The sequence below is a fragment of the Onychostruthus taczanowskii genome, unplaced genomic scaffold, assembly GCF_017590055.1.
Source record: "Onychostruthus taczanowskii isolate IOZ18803 unplaced genomic scaffold, ASM1759005v1 scaffold76, whole genome shotgun sequence".
NCBI classification, from domain to species: domain Eukaryota; kingdom Metazoa; phylum Chordata; class Aves; order Passeriformes; family Passeridae; genus Onychostruthus; species Onychostruthus taczanowskii.
Window position 1 is genome coordinate 631,446 of NW_024505450.1, and position 23,480 is coordinate 654,925.

Below are 23,480 nucleotides of genomic sequence, written 5' to 3' on the forward strand. Positions count from 1 at the left end.
GGAACCCGAGATGGGACAATGTCTGTGGAAAGTGGCCTTTTCCAGGCTGGTGACTGCCAGCAGTGCTGGGTGCACTGAGCAGTGGTGGGTGTGAAACCTGGAGCACAGGAAGAGTGATCAGTCTGGAAATGCTTATTGTGCAGCAGGGAAACACTGATCCAGAACATTAAAATGTCATAGTCATATGACAGTCAAAACAGTCATAGTCTGAGCCCCTTCCCTTCCAGCACCACACATGTAATAAAAAAGGAGCTTGGTGAGTGTGTCATTTCTCAGTTCTGTATGGCCTGCACACAGCAGGCCTGACTTCAGCACCACACCCATACTTCAGAAGGGAAGGATTTCCTTGGATGTGCTCGTATTGATTCAAAGAATGATATTAATATCTTAGACTTTAATGAGCTGAAGGTTTCACTGCAGCTTTCAGTCATTCTGCAATATCCATTTTATCCTCAATTAGCAACTCTCAGTCTCTCAAAATTAAGTCAATCTACCCAGATTTAGGTCTCTTGCATTTCCCTCAAAATCCAAGCATGGTGTGCATGCTCTCTGCCCTGAAACTGTTAGTGGCCTTAAGAGCAACTGATATTCACTACCCTGGTCTTTTTCACGTATGTCTTCCCAACATCTTTCTTTGCCCAGCCAAACACTATAATTTTTTATCCACGGTGTCACAATTTCCAGCAGCAAGATCCCACCATTCGCCCTTTGCCTCAGTCCCATCACCTTCTCTGTGTAGGCTCCAGCATTCCCACAGCTGGGAGGTGAGCTCAAGCCAATTAAACACCAAATATCTCAACTGATTTTTCAAATTTTTCTTTAATCTGCACAGTACATATAGCACATAAGCTGAGGCCAGCACAAAGAAAGCAAAAGAAATGAAGCTGACAAGGCTAAATACTTTCAGTCCAGAGAAATTACGACAAAGAGGTGGGCCTAAATATTTAATGAGAGCAAATAATATATAAATGGAGGTCTTGTCATTGGACAGTGTTAAGGTCTCACCTGTGGAAATGGTATATCCAGTAATGCTAAGAAAGTAAAAGATTTTGTTTTCATAGTAGAATAGGTGGCAAAAGATGCAGCTCTTCACACACCATGGTCTTCTGACAGTTTCACTGGTGATGTGGTTGCAAAGGCACATGAGACCCTGGCAGATTTTTAAAATATACTAGAATAGGGCTTCTTATGTTTGATGTATAGTGAAAAAGGAACAACTATATAATTCACTTCACAGTGTACAGAGAGTCAGCTTAGGACCGAGAGCAACCGAGTGGAGAGGCAGAACAGAAGAGGGTTTAAAAACAACTCTCTATAAAGATGCATTTTGATGTGGTGAAATGAGACACATTCAGAATTCATAACCATTGAAACACAGAATACTTTGTGTTAGAAGGGACCTTTAAAGGGGACCTTCATCTAGTCTACACCCCTGCAGTGAGCAGGGGCATCTTCAATTAGGTCAGGTTGTTCAGATTCCCTTCCAACCTGGCCTTGAGTGTTTCTAGGGATGGGGCAAGCCCCACCTCTCTGTGCCACCCGTGTCTCACTACCCTCCTTGTACAAAATTTCCCATGTCCTGTCAGTAGAGACCCTAATTAAAAGTCTGTCCCCATTGTCCTGATAGGCCCTCTGTAAGTACTGAAAGGTGCAATGAGGTCTCCCAAGAGCCTTCTCTTCTCCAGGCTGAACAACCCCAGCCTCTCAGCCTTTCCTCACAGAAGAAGTGCTCCAGCCTCTGATCATTTTTGTGGCCCTGTTTGGAACCACTCCAGCAGGTCCACGTCTTTCCTGTGATGAGGAACTTGTCCAGTGTCAGAATCCAGGACATTCCTCTGGCTGCCCTGGGTGATTCGAGTCCCTGGCAAGGGGCTCAGAGACCTTGGCACAGAGTCAAAAACACCTGTGCCTTCGATTTTAGTCCACGAAAAAAGAAATCCCTACTTTGTTTTAAGATTTACAAGCCACAAGAGTTTGAGTAGAATGATAGGTAAATTGTCACAGGGTGAAAAAGTAGAATTTTGGAGTTTTAGAATGGGGGTTCAGGAGGCAAGATGGAGGAATCTGGGCATGTCATGTCCTTCTTCTCCTTCTTCTTGTCCCCTGTATTCTGCTGGGATGGTGGCACTTCTTGATTGGTTTAGAGTAGAGACAGACTGTCTAACATAGGTGATAGGTATTGGAAAGTTGTTGTAAATAAAGTACACGTAGTTCTTAGTATAAAATGTTAACACCACCCCAAGGGCAGTGGCTGTGCCACAATCCGACCTGCAGGACAGATCTCAGCAGGTCAGAGAAAGAATGTAATAGATAAGAAAAAATAAACAACCTTGAAAAGCAGAATCGACGAATCTCGATGTCTTCTGTCGCGGGGCTGGGAAAAAAGAGACTTTCTAACACCTCGGGGTTATCTCAGCCACAGAAACCTGAGAGTCCAGGTGCCTGTGGAGGGCATCCTGTCCCTCAGGCATTCCAACTGCCCCACTCAGCTTGGTGCTGAGGTCTCCCAGGCCTCCAGACATGCCCTGGATCCCACTGGCTGAGTCCTTGATGAAGATGTCAAACACACTGGTGCCAGTACAGACCCCTGATGGACACTTTTTGTCATCCATCTCCCTCTGGATGCATTCATCCAACCAATTCCTCATCCCCACAACAGTCCATCCATCAAATCCATATCTCTTCAAGAGAGAGAGAAGTTCAGAGAACAAATACTTCAGAATACTGTGGCAGTACAGATTGTTTTATTGTTCAGAATTGGCTACTCTAAGTTAGACAAAATTTTATTTATGTTCCTGCTTTTCAAAAGTGCTGGGAATTTTACTGCTATCCCCAAAAGAGTTTCTCTAAATAGGGACATGATTGAGCTGGATCTGAAAGCCAAGCAAGTCTTGTTAACAGGTATAGCAGTACAAAACACCATGTTATTCCACCCAGACTTAACTTTTTCTCCTCGAGCTGTTTTTCTTCTCTTCCATCTTTCTCAATCATCAGTGTGCACATACAGAATGCATCTGGAAACACCTAAATTTTTATCAGAATCTGCTTTCATCATACAAAGATCAAACAGGCACCATACCAGTGTCTTGAACGGCTGCCTAGAGAAGGAAACTGCAGTCAACACAGCCCAACGTGCCTGGACACCAGGAGATGCTCCTGCTTGCCCTCTGCAACATCCCAGCTGCACTGCTGGAAACAGCACTCACCTGAAGATGCAGATTTGTCTAAGAATGAACACCAGGAGAATGACACAAGAAAATATTAGGGAAGAGAATTATGTGGCAAATGTAAATGAAAGACCAACAACTAAGGCTCTCACTGCAAAACCAGGAAAATAGTTATGCACGTTGTGTTGACTTGATCCCTTCAGTGCTACTGCAAAAGTTAAACAAAAGTTCTTACAAATTTTTTTTAAATCCTATATAGGCATGAAAGGATTCATCCTGGCATTGTGATAAATGATGAAACATAAAATTAGCATAAACTTATTTATATGAGGAACACTGCTGACAGAGTACATGCTTCTTCATTTTATTTTTTCACGTTCCCTCTTTCCAAGACACTCAGCCAGTTCTCCCATCAATTACACCCATACAAAAGAAGAATAACTTCAATAAAGCTTGTATAAATTCATCATCTTAACAAAGAGGCAATATGTATTAATAAGCTGTTTTTGACAAAACCACTAGCTCAGAATAATAAAATTTAACCCCAAATGTATTTCTGTTGCCTAAGGAGAAGACTGCTAGTCTGAAAACAGCACAGTGTATATGATTCTTTCTACCTGACTGTGCAAAATCACTTGTGTTAACAGGAGGAATCTGGCTGCGTTTGTTCAGTTGAAGACAACAAAAAGGGGTCCTGCTGTATCTGTGCTGTCCTGCTGTATCTGTACTGTCCCCTGTTTGAAACCAAGCTCCAACAAGAACTTTGCTTTCCCATCCCCTTTCTCAGACCCTGGCACTGTTCTGCAGCTCATAACTAAAGGCTGGAACTCTGTTGCATGGTGCAGTGAATTCCACCTGCAGCTTTCAGGTAACCTCACTACTGTCTCGTTTAGTAAAAAAAAAGGTCTATCACTGCTTAAACCAATGGCCACATAACAGAGCAACTTATGCACCATACACAGAAGGCTCAAGACAATTCTGAACAGAATTGCCTTGACACTTTTGCTCCAGAGGTAGGTGTGCACTCAAGGAAAGACAAAAAAATCCCAGAGTATGGCTGTCAGACAATTTAAACATTGGTAAAAAATATTCCGTGTAGCTCCACAAAATATTTGTTTTCCATTTTCTTTCCTTTTGGTAATTAAAATTTTAAAAGCCTAAGACTGTCATTTTTTAAAAAAAAGATGGCTTTTACATCTTGAACAATACTGCAGTTATTTTGTTATACAACAATGTAAAAAACCCCAAACAAACAAGTTAAATATTGGATTAGCAAGTGACAGCTCTTCAAAAATATTCTCATTGAAGTTGCTCAGAGCACCAGAATCAGGTTTCATGTTTTGAAAATTAAGTTACAGGGAAAGCTTCCTCCCTCTTACCGTATCCTTGAGGACCTGCGAATGCTGTTGTGGGTGGCAGTGTGTTGGCAAAGCAAATGTCAGCAAACTGCCTCCCCTCGCACAAGTGATTGATTTATCAGTTTAATAGAGCTGTAAATCGAGAAAAATGTTCCTCAAGCCTGAACAGTGAACCACAAGGAAATAACAGGCAACAAGCTGTGATGCAGAATTGAAAATGTAAGTACTTTTGATATACAGCATATGTTACATTTTCCTGTCAGGAGCCCATGGAAAATCTGACCACTCTGATTTCCAGCTACAGTGACTCTGCCCTTGAATTCTGGTGGCAGAGCCTCACAGCATTAATGTTGGATGCCCTTGCTTTCTTCTGCAGGGAGCACCCACGTGGGTTTTATTACATTTTGTTCAATTTAAAAGAGAAAGAAGCCAGTACAAAGGAGCTAAAAACAGCACTACAATACACTGAACCTAGCGAGGAATCTCCACCCATAAAGCAAAACCAATATTCTTTGCAATCACTTAGTGCTTTTATATTTATAGAATCAAGCAAATTTCTAATGTCTGCAATTGTTTGTACAAGACATAAAATGCTGGCAATGTGTATAATTCCCGAAAGATTCCTTAAGTACTGTTCCCACTCCATCTAAATACATCAATGTCATACCACCTGCCTTTTTTTCCCCCTTTGCAAAATACTGTTTCTGGCATATCCTGCCATTTCTGTCTAGAATTTCTTCTTCCTTCCCATTTTTGCAAGTTTCACAGGACGTTTGCTGCTTAACTCGGCTGTGCTGTGAGATGGAGCGAGCAGGCTGTGCTGGGAAAGGAGAGATGTTATCCTGTGAAAGGAGAGATGTTATCCTGGGAAAGGAGAGCTGCCAGCTGCACTCAGCCCTGAGCCTGGAAACATCTGCAGGGGAGGAAAGGTCTCCCTGTCAGAAATTCAGTTCTCCCTCATGGTCAGTCATTTGTTTGTAATGCAAAATACAGTTTATAAGAAAAACCTCAAAACCTCAGTCATGGCCTAAGTAGCTGAGATTCTGGCTTTAAAAGGTCTTAAAATTGGATAATTCAAGCATTTTGAAGATAGATGCTGAGGTGGGAAGAGTTCAGTTTTAGACAAGTATTCTGTTTCAATTACCTGAAAACATGGTTTTGATGCATTTTTTTTCCTCCAGGTTTGCTTCAATACTGAGACAAATATGGGTTTTTTATTGGAAGTAACAGTAGGTTTTCATTCAAGAAAGTAGAGGGTGGATTTCAACACAAAGACAGTTAAAATAATTTTTTTTTTGATGGTTGTAACTAATTCTGTTGTGTAAAAAGCTAATTGTTCTAAGTTTATACAACTGGAACAGCAGACCTGTATTCCATCTTTCACTAAATACTGGCAAATGCAGCCAGCAAAAGACCAAATACTCTCAGAGGTTCAGCAATCTCTGGAGAGCCTCAAATCCTTCCCAGGGAGCTGTGCCTTTGCAAACAAGTCAGGCACATCTTCTGCAACCTTGTCTGCAGCCCAGGGGAAATAAAAAGACACCAATCACACGGGACTGGCCTCATAACACAGGTCTTTTGTTCTCCTGGCTGCTTTTGTTTTAAAAGCAGTGCTTGTCTTCCCTGTCCCTGTTGGAAGCGCCAGGAGCTCGCTGCAGTGAGGTCTGTGCCCCAGCCCTGCTGCAAGGCAGGAGCAAGGAGACAAAAAACCCCAGGAAAACGTGAAGGGAAGGGAAAGTGGCTTCCCCCTGCCAGCACATCCACCCAACAGCCTGTTTGAGTCCCGCAGAGCCTTTTCCATGCTGGCCTTCATTAGCTTTGGCATCTCCCCTGAACATCTTGTAGGGCTTTAATATGCTCAGCTGTGGCCACTGCCACCTTTTCACTGTGGCTCCAGCCCCCCTCTCCCTCCTACCAAAATCTGGAGATATTTTTAGGCAGTATTTAATTAGAAGTCTGAGCTCTGTACTCACCAGAAATACTGATCAAATAATACTGATCAAATAATACTGATCTGCTTCACAGGAATTTCTTTTCACTACTGAGCAAACAAATGCAAGAGCTTCCCAAGTGCCTGTTACAGCCATGGAAGTCAGCAGCCTCCTGTATTTAAAAGCAATCCAATGTATTTCAGAAGTGTTAAAGTGCTTCTTTCTTTATTCTTCTGATGGCCTAGGAACTTACCTGTGTGCAATGTCTGCTTATGGGATGAAGTCTTTAACATGCATTAAATATTACTGGAGGAGCAAATACTGCACCCTGGCACTTGCTGACTTTGCCTCAGTGTTTTTCTTGCCTTGCCTTGCTTTGTTAGAACTCAGTCAGAAGGTTACGCCTCCAGCCTTTCTTTGTTAGAAAAAAAAAACCAGCTAAAAATTAGTTTTTACACAGGGGAGATAAATAGGATCAACTTCAGTGAGAAGACTACATCCCATGAAATTAAACTTATTTACTTGCTTCAGTCTTTCAAATATTGTAGCAGCAGATTTTGAAGCATTGTTACAGCAAATGATCTGCCAAGCAGGGAGCTGCTGACTCACAGGGCCTCTTGGAATCAGAATCTCAATGTAACTTGTATTAAATCCCCTAGTTTCTCAGACTTTCGTCTCAGGAGCACATTTGAAAGTAATTAGTTAATGAACTTGAAAGGAAAGAGAAACCCAGGTAATTTTTTGAATCATATTTATCATTAAATTCAACACTTGTTCAGAAAAATACAGTTTTCCTGAATTGACTTACACCCTGGTTAGGTCATCACAAACTTAAAATCTCATTTTAGCTTGAAAATCAAACTTGCTGAGCCAAGCCAATAAATAATGCTGTTCAGTATGGGAAATAAATAACCAATTTAGCTGCTTTCCAAATCCATTTACAAGTGATCATGCAGACATTAAGCAGTTTTATAACCGATAGCTAATGGCCACATAATAATATATTTATTAGAGGCAGTAATTCCTGTTATGCTGGTAAATGGACGAGCAGGCTCACCACCATCCCTGATGGTGTCTTTGTAAGTAAGAGGGAGGCTGGCAGGGAGTGACTGCTACCCCCCACGAACAAGGCTTCTTTAAAGCACTCTCTTTTTCTTGGAGAATAATGCTCAGACACAGATGCCAGGGGCCTGTCATGTCACCTTATGACAGATTCATTCTCCCAAGTTTTTTTGGTGACTGCAGCAGGCTGGAACACAGGGGAAGCTGGAAACCTTTAAAGCAGAGCACAAAAATAACACATTTATCCATCCGTGTTACCCGTCTTGAAAACTCTTTGTGCCACTAGAAATGAGCAAAATTAGCTTTCAGCTGTCACTTGAAGCAGCTCAGTTTGCAGTTACAGTTGGGTAAGAAATTGTTTGTATCCCAGCACCCACACCAAGCAGGAGAAAAGAGATTCTGAAACTCCCTTTGAGCTCCTCAGGCTGCGTTTCCCCCAAGACTCTGGCACAGGCTCACACTTTTCTTCCCAGCACCCCTTTCCTGGCCCTGGGAAGCAGCTGTGGAACAGAGCATTCCAGCAACAGCCCCATCTCACACCTAAACTTCCATTTTTCCTACACTGCCATATGTTCCTCATGTCAGGGCTAGAATTAGGGCAGGTGTGAGCCAGCATGAGTTATCCTCTTCAGTCTTTGAGAAACAGCCATGGGCAAGGATATATCTTGGGCTGTTTCCTCTTCCTAAGGTCCCTTTCGTACTGCTTGAGCTGGGCATTTCACACACAAGTCCTTTCTGTTTAATTTCTAGAGAATGTTCCTTGGTATTGATTGTGTCAAGATCTCATTTTCCCCCACTGCTCACTGAAACTTCTTTAAAAATGCTCAAAAATCCTCCCCACTTAAGCTTCTCTTCATTTATCACAAAGTGGAATGAAGGGCACTTTAAAAACAAAATTCACAGGCTTGTGGGCATTTGGCTAATACATTGTGTAAAGAGTACAGATGGAAAGATGGATTTTTGCCCACTATCCTCTGCTGTTTCAGCTGTGTGCACCCAGGCACAGCCTGTGACAGCCCTCCATGGCACCAGAGCAGTACATGAGTGACACCCTGGTCCCTGAGAGCAGGAAAAGTGACTCAGCAGCCTCTGATGCCTTCTCTGGTGACTGGGAAGGGAATTATCACAGCTTTTACTGACAAGGCACAGAGATGTGAGGAAGAAGCAATACTGCATCAGTGCCAACAGCAATAGAGATGGCTTGCTTAATCTGCCAGTAGCCTGAGGTAGGGAATGCCACTGAAAACTCACCTTAAGAATATTGCATTTGGAGGCAAAGCCCTGTCAGTCAGCAGTCTCATTTGTGGCTTCATAGCTCTAATCTAACACTGAAGAAAAGCTTTATTAAAAGTAGCTGACAGCATCATTCCCTTCTTTGTCACCACCTCAGCCTGAATCCGTGTCTGTTACTGACACCATCTCTTGGGACAGCATTTTCCAAGGAAGAGAGCTGACCAGTGCTGCCCACACCTCTCCTCCTCCTGCTTCCCCTCACTGCCTCTGAGCAACCCCTTACAGGAACAGCAGCATCAAGCCAAAATGTACAATTTCAGGCCTGTTCACCCCATGCTGAAATAACCCCGGTGAGGGGTCATAGCCCAAGGGTTGGCTCAGGCTTGCACCCTCCCTGCTCCCAGCCACGCTCCAACAGGGAATGCTCCTCTCCTTCAGCAGGACCACGGTGGCACTGGCTGGCAGCACCCAGATGGATTTTGGTATGGAGCTGTCCTATCCCCTCCTGTCCTCATGTCACAAATCTAACAAATTCAGTGGAGAATCGTGTCCTCGATGTTCCTTGCTGTCTTGGGTAGGCAAGTGGCAGGAAAGGTTCCCTGCCCTTTCTTTTTTCCCAGCTAAAAGACAAATGAGATTTTGGCTTCCCAGTCTTTGCCAGTCAAGGTCATTATGGAGCAGGAAAGCAGCTTTCCTAGGGCAGAATATGGGTTTGTGTTGTATTTGCCGGGCTCCCAGATGAAGGAAGGAATGATGAATCTGACTTCATGTTCTCAGAAGGCTAATTTGTTATTTTATGATACTATATTATATTAAAGAATACTAAACTATACTATACTAAAGAATGCAGAAAGGATACTTACAGAAGGCTAAGAAGATAATAATGAAACTCATGACTCTCTCCAGAGTCTGACACAGCTCGGCCCCAATTGGCCATTGAGTCAAAACAGCTCACAGCAGAATCCAATGAAACAATCACCTGTGGGTAAACAATCTCCAAACACATTCCACATGAGCAAAACACAGGAGAAGCAAATGAGATAATTATTGTTTTCCTTTTCTCTGAGGCTTCTCAGCTTCCCAGGAGAAAAATCCTGGGTGAAGGGATTTTTCAGAAAATGTGAATGTGACAGGTTTGCCCTCACTGCTCAAGCTGACCTGCTTTTGAGCTGAGCACAGCACATCTGAGCTGATTTTTGGTGGGATATCTGCCCAAGGGAAGAAGCTGTCTAAGCTAAAGTAGAATGAGGCCTTGGTTTGCACATTCAATTTAGTTCAAGCTACTTTTTAATTAACGGTGATTAAAAATTAACAGTGATTGAAATATCAGAAGCTTTTAAATAAAAAACACAATTATATTAACACTAATAAATATAACTGACAGATGAACAAGGAAGAATATGAGCTGCATGGCAGACAAGGACCTCTCCAAGTCCAAAATTTCTGTGATGTGATAGTAAGATGGTTTGTGACTAGCGTGTATTTTCAATAAAAGATTCCTCTTTTGTTTTAAAGAGCAATGCTTCTTTAAAGGTGATTCCAGAGTCTGTCACCAGAAATGTGTTTCTTATGAGCTGAATTAATTTTTGCTGACCTTAACAAATAGTCATCAGTCACCCAAAACACATCCCCCAGGGAATCAAACAGCCAGCAAAACTTCACACAGCTGTAGAATTTTTGTGTTTGAAGGATGCATTAAGTATTTCAAACAATTTCTGGGATGTTTTAGACCATAAAGTCTGCTTTCAACTGTCATAGATCATTGGCTCTGCTTTACAAGAGACATTGTTTAACAGGTTTATAACTTGCCTATAAAAATGTGCTCCAGGCTGAAGCCCAGTATAAAAAGGTCTCAGCTAAAGGGTAATTTTTTTCATTACAACTCTTTCCTACTTTGTTTAGCTTTTAAGATTAGAGCTGCCTCCAAAAACTCCCCTCTCACTGTAGGATTATCACCAATACTGAGGATTGATTTATGCTCTAAACTGCAGGGAAGGGAAAGGTGATCCAGATTTAGAAAAAAACACCACAAAACCATCAGCAAACGAACACCACAAAAATGCTGGAACTCTGAGGTTTTGCATGGTCAAGGTTTTACATTTTCAAGGTAATTTGCTGGAACACATTCTTAAAAGAAATGTGACTTAGCGTGCACTTCAGACCATACAAAAGGATGTAAGGTAATTGATGTGTTACCATTTCAGACTGGGGCATCTGTAACAGGGTACTCCATCAATGCACCTCTGCACTATTGAAAGTTTGGGGTTCCTCAAGACCTGGAAAAGAACCAGCTAAAGCTGTTTGTTCTGTTCATTTCATACAATGCAGTCTCAGGGTCATCCCAGTGAGCGTCGCTTGGGCAAGCTCAGAAGTAATTTAACATTCTCAGAAGCAGAAAACATTCAGCCTAATGATAATCAGTGAAGTCAGGCCCAGGGCAAGCAAAGTTCAGCAACTTGAGCTCATTTTTATGTTCAATTATTTGGCTCATAAAAGCCAAATAGGTGTTAATGCCTAGGGAAGAATAGGAATTATTAATATAAAGTTATATGAAACTACCATAAAGAGACAGCATTGGGATTTGTTGGGTTTTCCCCCTAACAATTGCAGAAGGGATATTGTTGGGAAAGCAGCCATATGCTTCTCAGTCTTCACCAGAGTGAAATTGCTGTATTTTTGCTAAGTTTCTGGACAAGTGGGTACAGCAGGGTAAGAACACTCAGTGGAGAACTTTTGCATCAGAGATCCTGGGCAGCCCCAGCTATGCTCTGGTTGTAACACTCATATCCACATCCATTTATAGGAGAGCCTTTGGTGCCCTCTGTTCTTTCACTGCCTCCTTGTTCTGGGCATAGAGGGTAGAGTTGCACTTCCTAGAACATCAGAGATACTGCTTCAGCTTTTAAGACACCCAGAGAAAACTGTCCTATTTCCAATGGTTACGTAAATACTTCAAATCCTGATCAGCCTCCTGCCCTAAAAACCTCAGAAGGGTGTTTTATGCTTCCTTCAGGACCGTGTGGTCACAGGTGCTACCTGTACAAGCCACTTTTTATATCCCCAGAGTAGTATTTCCCTGATGTTCACTGCTGGCCCTGAGAGACTTGGCAGCCCATCCACACCATCACCAGGAGCTGGGGGTGTTCAGCCTGGTCAAGAAAATGCTCCAGGGAAACCTTGTAATGCCTTCTGGTACTTCAAGGGGCTACAGGGAACTGGAGAGGGACTTCTGAAAAGGGCAGGTGGTGGTAGAACTAGGAGGGATGGCTTCAAACTGAAAGAGGGCAGGGGTGGATTGGATACTAGGAAGAAATTCTTCCCTGTGTGGGTGGTGAGACACTGGCACAGGTTGTCCAGAGAGGTCGTGGATGCCCCATCTCTGGAAGTATTCATGGCCAGTTTGGATGGGGCTACTGAAAGGGGGCAGTGTGTTAGATGACCTTTAAAGTCCCTTCCAACCCAAATCATTCCAGGAAACAGCTCTGTGATCCTTTAAGTATCAACTACAAGTGCAGAACAGGAATGTGTTTCCATGCATCAGTGACAGTGCTTTTGCCTTGCCCGATCAGCAACATTATAGAGACCATTGTGTACATCTTATTTTGCCCAGTATGCTCCAAAAATCCCACAATCAAATCAGAATAATACCACAAAATCCTGTGGGTGGTGGGCAAAGGAGGAAACTTCTTAAAAACTTTCTGTAGAATCAAACTATATTAACCTGGAAAGCAGCACTGGTGATGCTCCTTTTACTTTTTATATAATCACCAAGCTTTAAGCTGATAATCATTCAAATGAACATATCAACTGAAACAATGCATTTGTTATCCATGAGTTGCTAGCCACACACGAATGACAACAGTGGTGCTTTCACAAGTGCCACACCAGGCAGTACCTCAGGATTTACATGAGGAGGCCAACTTTGTCTTTAGGTTTTGAAGAATAACAGAAACAATATTAAAAGTTGAAGGCTACTGAAGTAGGGAAGAAGTTGGGATTTTCGGTGGCAATTCAACTTCATAAGAGTGGAATTTCCTGGTGATTAAGCCTTCTTCTGCTAAGTGAGGAGGACATAATTCTAATCACTGGGATGAAGTTACAGCTCAGGCAAAAGAGCTCAGCCCCACTGTGGGTGAGAAGCACGTATTTGATGCTCTGTCAGAGGGAGTTCTGCAGAGCCACTGCTCCCCCAACAACAGGCCTGAGGGGATGAAGGTGCCCAGACTGAAAATACAGCCTTTGTGCCTAATTCAGTTTGTAAATCTCATCAGGAAGGGGACACAAGCACAGGCTCTATTTGTACTAACGTGAACTGAAATGTACTCTAAAGAAATGACTCATAGGAGAGACTCAAGGACCTGGGAGAAATTGTAATACTGTGTCTAATTTTGGAAACCCTTCATGATTTGTATCCTCTTTCAATGCCAATGGAAATAATGAATGGTAATAGCAGGTGCACCAGCAAGTCCAGGCAGTTGTGACCTTTAGGAGAGGGAACTGGGATTTACAGATGACAAGATTCATTGCAAACACATCACACCACACTGAGCTACTGATTTTCAGGCTCACTAAGGTTTACTGGAATACCCCAGCTCACACACCAATAGTGCAGCACCCACAGGCAGGGAAGTTTTACTAACAAATATCCCAGTCTGCAATTCTCACCAGTAACTCCTGAGACCCACCACGTTAACCAATATAATGTAAACTTATTTTTCCTCATGAGACTCATCCGCATTACACATTGCATATCTAATACTAAGGCTTTTTCCTTGCACACAGACATAGTAGAAATATGAACATGATGCAGAAGTGGACCACCTGATACTAAAGTCCAGTGCAAGTACAGGCTTCTGGAAAGCCAAATTAATTTAGGCTCTAATGGAAGAGCTTGCTGTACTGCTGCTTTCCTTTTGAAGGCATTTACCTAATTCACTTGTCCACATCTCTTGTAATTCTCCTTTCCACATAAAAGTGAAAAATAAACCCTGGAGGCATCCCATTTGTGAGTTGAGACATCAGCTTTCACCATACACCTAAAGTATATTTGTGTACCTGCAGATGTACATAAAAAGCAAGCCTTCATTTAGGAACTAGTTATTACCTGAACATAGACATACTGATTGATTTCTGCAAGCAATATGAACAATAAATTAGGTCTCGACTGGAAATGCAATGCAGCACATTGAAGCAGACTTCTCTGAGGCAATCTGAGAATCTTATCTGTCCCCATTTCATTTTAAAACTGTTGTTCTAGCTCTCCTAACTTCATCTCTGGCCTTTCTGGGTCCTGGAGATGGAGACATGCTTCAATTGCTGGGATTTTTTTAAATTTTTTTTTCCCCCACAAAATACTGCATTTTTCTTAACATGTGTGGACATTATGGAAAGAAAGAGAAATGTCCCCCTTCTGCCTGCCCTCAAATCCCCTTTCTGGTTCCTAAACCCAAAGCAGTCGGACAACTACACCTGAGCCAATACATTGTGCTGCTCTTCCTCTGTGTTTACCACGTATTTGATGCAGTAAATCCTGGGCACTGGCTCCTGACACCCACAGAGGTCAACTGAGAACTCTGCCTTGCTTGTCTGTACACAGTGTTTTTCCAGCACTTGATACCCCAGAGGATCCTTTACTGACTGTATCTGTGATCCAGTGGGAAGTTCTTCACACATTTCCTGAGTGGAGAGAAAACCCATTTCAATAATAATTTTTAAAAAAGGATTATTTAAGTTTCAGTAATGCAGTGCCACAGCAAAAAGTTTTTCTGCCTTCATAATATAACACTGTAATGCTTTATTTACAGCAGAATTTGTTCCAGAGACTAGTGACTAAATTATGCTGTAGGCTAAGGTCATAAATTTTCAGATCTCATCCAATGAGTGTTAAGATGTTAAGTACATTAAATTTTTAATTGAAAAGTAACTCAACTGCAATATCATAACTTGAAAAGTCCAGAAACCTGACGAAGTCCAGATTGCATTCACTTATACTAAAACATAATATGTATACTATTTTTATACTAAAAACAGAGCACTACATATCTCTATATATGTCTGAATTTGCCTCCAGTTACTCTCAGACTTCTCTTTTCTTCCAGTGAAGTAAATTCACTCTCTCATTCAAACCTGAAAGAAGTGCCAGAAGAGCACACAACCTCTGAACTCCCAGGGCCAGAGGCCTCCCTCTGCCTTTAAGACTTTTTGCATCAGATCCCAGGAGAGCCTGTGTTGATAGATAACTTCATTTGTCACTAGAGTGGCCCATAGGCCTCTAGAACCAATGTTTTATTAAACAAACGTAAAACCCCTCCATGATTTAATTTTCACATTCATAAGGGATATATTTTTTCATATATTAAGGCTTTTTAAAGATAATTTGTATGTATCTTTCAAAATACAATTTATATCACCTTGAATACTGAGTAGATATACATGTAACAATAACATATGATGGCTTTAATCAGCAAAATATTTAATAAGCATGGTCCTAACTTTGTCCAATAAGCCTGAAACTGTTTTAATGAATCAAATCTAGAGTTAATCTGAGCCAAACTTTGTTCAGGGATTTACAATAATGATAATCTTTGGGTATATAAGAAGCAGAAAACATTTTTGTTACCTTTAACTGATATTTGTCTATTTTTGCTCTGTAAAAATATGCAGTGTCATGGCCCCTCAGCTCTAGAATGGTAAGGAAACATTCCTGCAACAATGCTTCCAGAATGGAATGAATAATGCTCAGCATTTAATAATTCCCACCATTTAATAAACAATGGATAACTCTTAATCCTGGTTTGAATGCATGACAGAAAAATCTCATGGGAGCCCCAGTTTGATCCTGTTCATGAAGGAGCAGAATCTGCTCTCCTTAGAGGTGGGTTTGTTCCTTGATATGTCTCTCTGACTACAGGTGGCCAGGAATAGTCTCTGCACTAACTGTGCTGTGCTGTTTGCACTCAGACACAAAAATAACACTGCTCAGTCCAAGCCAGCATGCAGCTCATTTATATTTCACCTCAAATCAGCCCCACAAAAACAAAGGAAAGCTGTTCTCCCAACCCACTTCACCTCCCTTTGCCTTGTTCCGTGAGATCAATTGGCAAGTAGGGGCTGCTACAAATACAGACCAGAGCACAACCTTATTTTCTTCCCTTCACAGTAATTCAAAAAATCAAAAAGCTATGGCCCACAAAGGCCTTATTAATTTCCTTTATTGATTGAAATGTAAGACACAAGGTGCCTCACAGCTCCTGAGCTACACAGCAAAATAAGTGCGAGGACCAGCAATGAAAAACACTAAGTAATGAAGCAAAAGAAATTATGAAAAGTAAAGCTAGAGATCAATATGCTGCTTTTCTGAAAGACTGTGCTCAGCTTTAAAAACAGAATTGTTTGTGCTGAATCTTTGATTAGCTATAGATCACTAAAGAAGGATTCCAGACCATCTGGAGTCTATTCTGTAAGCTGATCTGGAAACCTCTAGCTCAAAAATAGTCCCTGTGTGAAGGCACAAACATACATACCACAACCTCATCAGCAAGTTTCTGGAATATATTTTAGATAAAAATATGCCATCTTTATCTCCTGGGAAACCTGAGATGAAAAATAAAAGAACCCAAATACCAAAGTACTAGAAACAATTGGAGAAGCAAGGCATTGTTTCTTAAAGGACCAACAAGAGGGAGGGTAATACCAAAAAGCCTGATGAGCAGCTTTACTTCTAAACATTAAAAGATGCAATTATTCAACAATGTCAGATAATCACCCAGATGATAAATATACATCTGCTGAGCTTTAACAAGGAGCTTAAAATAAAACTTGCGATATAGCAGAGGAACAGAAGCCCCCATTGCACTGGGAGGATACAGAAATTGGAGCATCACACAAACACTGAACAAAAGCTGTCTTAAAATAGAACTTGGAATGATGCCATAGTTAATAGCTATAAATACAGAACATGCTGGTGTGTTAAACATGGGTTTTAAATACAGCTTTAATCAGAAGGGAAAAGAAAAGCAAGTCTTGACAAAGATTTTGGTCACCGTCATCAGGGCGAAGAAAACTGAAATAATTCTAGACAGTGACTAGTGAAATACTTTTATTTTTATATTTAAATCAGGTTGGGTCACACTAAAAGGCTTCCTTCCTGTTTCTATACCAAGAATAGAACAATTAGCAAGTGTGTATTGGAAGGAGAAACCAGCCTGTGTACAACACTTGAATTACAGTCAAGTGGTGCAGCATCTCCAAGGGCAAACAGCAAATAATATTCTGGAGGTGGTAGAAGAAAGAGGTCCTTACTAAGCAGTTGACAATCAGTCTACATAAGAGATCTTTGCCCCTAAGAATCAGGGCAAACCTTTCCAGAGTGCATTTCCTGGATTTTAGTAAAGATGGTATCCTGGGAACCTAAAGAATAGGACTGGAATCCGAATTTGGTTCATTTTTACAGCTGGAAGGGTTTCCAGAAAGAAAGTTAATGAAAAAGAAAAGCTATAAAATATGAACTGCCTGAGTATTTAAAAAAACAAGATGCAGTCTGGAGGTCATAAATGTGTCTCCAACCTGGCCATGACTGAGCAATACAATCAGGCAGGGTCTCACCAAAGGGAGTTCCAGGCAAACTTTCCACCCTCTCCTTCCCATCAAGCACAGCCTGTGCTCACAGCAGAGGATCCAGATGTGAGGATGTATTTTCCCATTCTGACAGGGACTCTGCACACGGTGACAAAGAGTATGACAAGCATGAAACACATTTCCCTATAATCCAGGTATGTTGTGAAGTACAAATGTGTTATTTGGAGCTCTTCAAGAACTGGGAGAACTGCTTCTAGTGAAATCTCAAACAAAAATGTCAGGAAAACAAAAAGAAACCTATTTAAAAAAAAAGGTAGTCTTAGGTCATTGCCTTCTTGACTCACTTTTGAATCTTGGGAGAAATGGTTTGACGAATTTAGAATTTATGCATCTATTATTACCATTTTAGTAAGCTAAATTGATATAATCATATGACTTAAAGATAAAGTAACACTAACAAAACCTGCTAAGACAGTAAAATAGAAAACCTCATAACATTTATCTCAGAGTGATCCCAGACATTTTCTCCAGCCATATCTTTTTTTTCCTATAAGTATTTTTTAATAGATTTCCTGTGGTTACAATGGATCTGCTTTTGAAAAACCTCCACCTCTGCAGATATGTATTCTACTCCAAAAGAAAGAAAAATGGAGACTAAATCTCATCACCCAAGTAACAGAAATGTGAAATGTAGATGTAAAAGTGTGTGAGATAAACAATACTTGTTTACCCTCGCCTCTCCAGTTTGTTTTCTGATTATACAAATCACAAACAAGCAAAGACACTGTGACAAAACCAGCAACTGGGAACAATTTCCAAATACTCCATGCTCAGGAACAGCCAATCATTTGACAGAGACCAGGCATAGTATATTTACTTTTTATTCCTACCAGATGAAACTGAGTTTTACCTGAAACTGTGTCTATGCTTAGGAAGCTGGAGTGAAAAGATCCCTGCTTTAAAATGATGAATGAAATTTACTGCTGCCACTTGTGCATTTAAATACTTAAAATTGTCCATTAAGGTATATTTGAGCAGACAAAAATGTCCTTCATTAGGCTCTATTAAATCTTATCTATTTGCAGTTGCATCTCTGTGGCTTCTGCAGCCCCGACATGCACTAGCAGGGGCAGCAACACTCCCATGAGCTGAGATCACACTCCCTTTCCCTGTAATAAAAATAATGGACAGGCAGCCAGAAAATGGAGATATTTTCCTCCCATAGCTTCCCATGATATAAACCACAAAAACAAAGCTCTGGGAACATCCTCACAGCTCAGAGTATCTTGGCACTTGTATGACAAACTCTGAGGTACATCAGCAATGCCAGACTGCAAGGGGTTCCAGCTTCCTCTGCAGGACAGGCTGGATGGAACTTACTGCACACCATGGGAGAGCCTCAAATAAGCCAGGCTGCTTGAATCTGAGCATTAAAAAAGAACAGAGAGCTTTTTCAGGAACATGGGCTTTGGAGGGAGAAGCTGCTCCTTTGGAGGGAGTGAGAAGCTGCTCGCTTCGACCACAAACATCCTGCAAATTAAGGTGTTTTTATAAAAAATGAAATTACAGTTTGCCCTGGATCACCAAGCAAATTGAATTCTATTTGCCATCTGTGTGGCAGCTGTCTTCTGTTCAGTGGGCAGCTTTCCTTATCTCTTGCATAACCACTGCTCCCTCCGGGGGGACACCTGCTGATAACAGGCTATTGAATCTCCCTGCATGGCTGATAAGACCTATAGGATCCCACTGGGAGATGCTCTGCCCAGAGGGGAGAGCCAAGCATTCCTACCTGGATATAATCTGGAGTTTCTGGAACAGCAGCACAGCTTCTCCACTGGATTTCCCAGAGGAACAACTGCCCCTTTCACTGGATCTTCAGAGGAAGACTACACCCTTTTCTCCAGGATCCCTGCTCCAGCAGAACCACACCTGACACTCCAGGAGGACTGCAGCCACCATTCCAATTGGATTGCTACCAGCACCCTGACCAACAGGGTGTCAGGTGTGTTCTGACTCTGTCAGTGTTGTTTTAGTTTACTTCATTGTTTATTTTATCTTTTTATTTTCTTCCCTAATAAAGAACTGTTATTCCTGCTCCCATATTTTTGCCTGAAAGCCCCTTAATTTCAAGTTTATAACAATTTGGAAGGAGGGGGGTTACATTTTTTCATTTCAGGGGAGGCTCCTGCCTTCCTTAGCAGACACCTGTCTTTTCAAACCAAGACACGGTTGTTCTGTGCAATTAGGTCCACACATATCCTCAGCAGATATGGCATCTCTACTGATTTAAACTGGATTCTAACAGGTTCCCTCGATGGATGTGCATCCTTCCCTCTCCTTTGGCACAGATTTTATCACTCCCAGCAAAGATTTCACTCAGCACTTACAGACATGCCACAACTTGACAGCTATACAATCTACCCTCCCTAACAGAAGACAAAAGGCACTTATGTCCCATTATCCTCACCAAAGCCTGGCCTGGCCTAAGATTGTAGGAGCATTGAAATTTCTATTTTGCTGAAAAAAAAAAAAAAAAAAAAACCAACTCAAAATTGACTATTTTTTCCTTCTTTTTAAAAAGATCTTGGTGCTTGATTTAGGGCCCACACCTCTGCTGCAAGGCAGCTGGTGCAGAGCAGCATTAAGGACTGGTACAGTGCCTTTCCTCTCAGCCATGTCACCAGTAGCTCTGTGTGACAAACAGCCCAAGCCCTGAGCGGGACCTTTACAACCAAACAGCAGCAGAGAGAAAACCAGACCAAGTTCTTCACAGAACGTGGCGATGTGGCTCCAAGTGCCAGTGGAGCAGCTCTCATTTCCATCAGCAGAAAATGCAATCCTGTGCTTTTAGCCAGAGGATAGCTCCAGGATCGTGTGTTCAATGGGCTAAATAATTCCAACAGTATTTCTGGTTCATTCTGTACTGAAAAGGACATTCTGGCAGGAGACATCTTCCCAAATCCACTATTCACCTGGATCCCTGAGGCAAAGGTGCATTTCCATTTACTGTGTAACAGCAGGGAAGGAATGATCTCCCTCTTCACTCATTAGGCTCACATATTTTGAAATAATTTTGTATTTTGAAATAAATTTAAATGGAACTGTGAGAATCTATCAGTCTTATAAACAGCTCTTGCCTGTTTCAATGATAGATGAAAAGTGCATTTATCCTGGGAAAACTTTTACTACCCTCATTTAATCTTAGCACTCTCTCAATACACCTTTTTTTCCTTAACATATGATCCAAACCGTACTATACTTAATAGAAGAGGTTTTCATTGACCTCAGCAAGTTTTGAATCAGACCTGTAAATTAGAGTCTGACCCCTTTCACAGAATTTATGATCTTTACAGCCTATCCCTGCAAAATTAGGACATTGTGGACTCCATGCTTTACAACTTTTAAAATAGCTGCCAACAGGTAGTGCAAACTATGCTGTTCATTTCAGGATATCCTTGAACCCTGGTTCTTTGTCTAATTTTACTCCAGCTGGCCTCCTGCCCCTGATCAAGCTTCCTTCATCACAGTAGTTCTAGGCCACCTGCCTTGCTGTCAGGTTGGGAAGTTCAGGCATGAGAGAAAAGGAGGAACTGCTTGGCCATCTAATCTCATGTTAATAATTTCAAATAGAGTTTTAGCAAGTTTTTCTCATACTATATGAAAGGAAGCATAAGATGAATGGTTAGCAGCAGTCATTCTTGACTATTATAATATGGAGCATGCAGTTAATATTTAAATAATATGTACATTCATATGCAGAGAGAAAAAATAGTTTGAAGCAGAACTGGTGCCCCCCAGGACAGGGGACACCCTGTGCCCTCAGATGACAATGACAGGCCTTTAGGGGAAACAAGCTAACAAAACCAAACCAAACCAAACCCTCTGTGAATCACCTGGCTCAGTCTTTTCCACTTTGCAGCTTCCTCTGGCAATAAGCAAATTCTTCTTCTGCCTGCACTTCCCGGCTACAGTGTTCAGTGCCAGGGGAAAAGGTGTGTGACTGAAGAAACACCACGTCCTCTTTTCAGCCAGTCAGTGCCAGATATCTGACTTCAGACAAGAAGAGAGAATGTTAAACCACATCCCAGTAACTCACGGGCAATTCTACAAGGGTTCATCCTTACCGAATAAAAGGATTACAGCCCATTGTCACACCTTAAAGACACTCAGGAAGAGGTGTTCTGATTTAGCAGCATTTTCAACACTCTGCTTGGAGGCCTAAGTGAGTCCACCAACAGGGAGGCAGTGAAAAGTCGAGGGTAGCAAACTCCTGTAAGCATTTCTGCGTTACAGAGACTGGCAGAGCAGCAGGAAGCCTTTGTGTCACCCATACCATATCCTCAGACAGATTGTAGCACTCTCATTCAACCAAACCTTTTACCATTAATAGCATGTTGTTCTTCGGGGAAAATGTAGACAGAGCCAAAAAACTTTTCTAAACTTTTCACAGCTACTGAAAGAGACAAAAAATAGTTAACTATTTCTTATTTGAGAAGCTATTTGACCGGTATATTTAATCACTCTATAGGATCAATTTCTATCAGGAAAATGAAATGCTTCACTGGACCCCAGTTGACACAATAAGAGAATTCAGGTTTTATTTGTATCTGCTTGCAAATTACTGACCAGTCAGGGTGACTTTGTTGTTCTTTCACACTCTGCTTTGTCACAACTGCAGAGATTTTCACCGTTCTGAGCATCGAAGTTTCCAGAGGGTTGCAGTGGGTTTCTCTATTGGAGGCTCCCTCTTGGGGCCTCTAGGCTTTCCACAATGTTTCCTAACAAATAGATCTGATTTTAATTAAGGGAGGTAAAGAAACAGCCCAGATGCTCTGTAGTCACACAGGTCCCTGGTCAAATCTTGTGTCAGAGTAAAGCCTGTGGCAACAAAACATCGGCCTCAAGTTGAGCAGCACACAATCAGAATTATACAGAGGGGGTGAAACACTCTGGGTTCACTGGGATCTGAGATGCAGTTTGATTCCCTGGCAGATCCTTCAGGTAAAAATACACATTTACTAAAAACTCCAGAGATACCCTGGATGAATCTTCTTTCAAATATGATTTATTATGCCTACTCTTTTGAAAGGTTCTAGTTAAGACAGTCAAAATGACCTAGAAGCTGATGCACCTGTTTAGCACCTGAATAACTTGTGGTTAATTAAAAATATGTATAACTAACACAAGCACTGTGATAAACTGATGTACTGTTGGAATTCACACAAAAATAATTGCTTAGAGCTTTCCTAGAAGTAGAACAGGAAGAGTAGGAGAATGATCACATTGAAAAACAAATGTAGTCAAGTTTTCTAGGCAGTCTTGACAGCTGTCTGCTAGTGGGGATTTACTGCAATGTATGCATGGAATTAATCCATAACTTAACATTTATGCTAGTTTGTATCTGTTTACAAGCCCTACTTCCTATTCAGTTGAGTAGCACGACCATTTTCTCACATCAGCCAGGGGTATCACTATTAACTGATAACAACCTCAATTTGCAAATTACTTAAATCCAATGGGGCTATGTTTCATTACCATACTGGCTGTAATTCCAAGTCAACATTCATTACTGACATAATTCCATTTTCATGCAGAAACTATGCATTGCTGAGAAGTTATTTGTAATATCCTAAATATTTTACTATGAAAGAAATGTGCCCTTTTGCCTAGGAAAAAGGTAAGAAAAAGCCCAACACCACTGTGTAACGAAATGAAAAGCTGAATTCAGGACTTCCTCGCCTACAATCATGTAGAACACACAATTAAAGAGCTATGTGTCCAGACAATGTTCTATACAGCAAGGAGCTATTCTTTCCCTTACATATCTGCTTCCTCACCATATCAAGAGCATACTTAGCCAAAGCCTGCTCTTTTCTTCCCACTTTCAAGCCCTAAAGAGCCAATTACTGCAGCATGTTATTAATTCATTTCCAACCTGTGCCACACAAACATCTGAGTCAGAACTCATTTTTTCCACAGTACCAGGCAACAGGAGCACAGCACATCCTTCCAAAGATCTGTCATAAATGCAGTGCTTCTCCAAGTCCAAGTGACACAATATCCTGTGTAAGGAGCAGAAGGACATATGAATTGTTCTTGCACCTGTAAGGACAGCAGAAGATCCCCCCACAATAAACCCAAACTGAACAGCT

General features: G+C 41.5%; 1 long non-coding RNA gene across 4 annotated transcripts in view; it reads right to left on the reverse strand.

Annotated features, from left to right (window-relative positions):
• Positions 1-2,722: 2,722 nt before the first annotated feature.
• The window catches only part of LOC121345915, a 42,864-nt gene continuing 22,106 nt past the window's right edge, over positions 2,723-23,480 (reverse strand). For 2 of the 4 annotated variants that reach the window (XR_005954030.1, XR_005954033.1), the window contains 2 exons: positions 21,222-23,390; positions 9,764-14,427 (listed from right to left, as the gene is read on the reverse strand). This is a non-coding gene — a long non-coding RNA (uncharacterized LOC121345915). Of the gene's footprint in view, positions 7,731-9,763; positions 14,428-21,221; positions 23,391-23,480 lie in introns of those variants that run through there. The other 2 variants (XR_005954031.1, XR_005954032.1) reach the window with 2 other exon arrangements.